Source organism: Helianthus annuus, chromosome 3, assembly GCF_002127325.2.
Source record: "Helianthus annuus cultivar XRQ/B chromosome 3, HanXRQr2.0-SUNRISE, whole genome shotgun sequence".
Lineage (NCBI taxonomy): Eukaryota > Viridiplantae > Streptophyta > Magnoliopsida > Asterales > Asteraceae > Helianthus > Helianthus annuus.
This window is the reverse complement of record NC_035435.2, coordinates 167,555,120-167,557,005: the sequence shown is the minus strand read 5'-3', so window position 1 is coordinate 167,557,005 and position 1,886 is coordinate 167,555,120.

The following is a 1,886-nucleotide window of genomic DNA, read 5'->3' as shown; positions in this document are numbered from 1 at the left end:
CTGATGATACCCTGACCGTAGGTCTATCTTGGAGTAGTAACACGACCCTTGCAACTGGTCGAATAAGTCGTCTATGCGTGGAAGAGGATAACGGTTCTTCACCGTCACCTTGTTCAGTTCACGGTAGTCGATGCACATTCTGAACGTACCGTCTTTCTTTCTCACGAATAACACTGGAGCTCCCCAAGGCGAAGAGCTTGGACGAATGAAGCCCTTTTCCAAGAGCTCTTGTAGCTGCTTTGACAGTTCCTCCAATTCTGATGGAGCTAGGCAATATGGTGCGCGAGCTATGGGTGCTGCTCCTGGAGCGAGCTCGATTTGAAATTCGACCTGACGATGAGGCGGTACGCCAGGTAAGTCTTCAGGAAACACCTGAGGGTAGTCGCGTAGAACTGGAATGTCTTCCAGTTTCTTTTCCTTCACTGATGCATCTGAAACGAGTGCCAAAATTGCGGTGTGACCCTTCCGCAGACATTTCTGAGCCTTCAAGAAAGAGATGATGCCAACCACAGCACCACTCTTGTCGCCTTGAACTTCGAGAGGTTCTTGACCAGTACGGGGAATGCGAATAATCTTCTCACTGCATAAGATCTCTGCCTGATGCTGGGATAACCAATCCATCCCAATAACGATATCAAAACTTCCCAAGGCTATGGGAATAAGGTCGATCGAGAATGTTTGACCGGCTAAGACGATACTACAGCCCCTGACTATTTGCGTGGCTTCTAAACTCTTACCATTAGCTAGTTCTACGACGTGTTTGGTGTTTAGAGGTGTTGATGTACGTTTTAACAATTTACTCATTTTCAAAGACATGTAACTCGTATCCGCACCCGAATCAAACAAAGCAGTAACGTAAATGTTGTCGAGAAGAAACTTACCCATAACGACGTTGGGATCATTCCTGGCATCACCCTGCCCTAACACAAATGCACGACCCCTTGCCTCGTTGCCGTTGTTGTTTCCCCCGTTGTTGTTGTTGCCATTGCCCTGATTGTTGTTATTGTTGTTGTTGTTCTGGTTCCTGTTTAGCTGAGGGCAGTGCCTTTTGAAGTGACCTTCTGCACCACAATGAAAGCATCCCTTGTTGCCCTGTTGCTGATTCTGCTGTGCTTGTGGCTGCTGCTGGTTCTGGTTCGCATGATGAGGGCTTCTACAATCCTTGGCCTCATGACCCATCTTGAGGCATCTTTGACAGCGACCCTTGTTACACTGGCCACCGTGGTGTCTACCGCAGTTGTTGTACTTTGGGAGGTTCCCTCGATATCCGCCCTGCCTGTGACTACCTGAAGAGTGCTGACTGGGACTCTGATAACTGTCAGTCTTTCGCTGCTGGGCCTGAGACTGAACTGAAGCTGATCCCTTGCTGGAATCCCCATCCCACTTTCTCTTACTGTCACTGGGAGTAGCAGGAGTAGCTGAAGTAGTAACGGTAGCAGTAGCGCTGATACGTTTAGGCAGTTTGTTCTGATCCACTGCCTGGTCTGTGATGCGGTGAGCGAGGCGTTGAATATCCTGGATGTTATCAAGATTAGCCGAAGTAACATGGCTCTGGATCTCTGGCGCCAACCCTTTGAGATACAACTCAATGCGCTTAATCGGAGGGTCCACCATAGTTGGACACAGCACGGCCAGTTCGTTTGACCTTTTGGTGTAAGCTTCAATTTCCGATCCAGTCATCTTCAGATGGTACAACTCATCTTCCAGCTTATGGATGTCTTCCCGAGTACAATACTCTCTCTTGATCAGTTCCTTGAAATCATTCCAGGGTGTGGCGTTAGCAGCTGCCAACCCTAAGATCTGAACTTGGGCGTTCCACCAAGTTAGTGCTATTCCTTCTAGCGTGCCAGTGGCGTATTTCACCCTGCGAGCCTCAGGGCATTCAC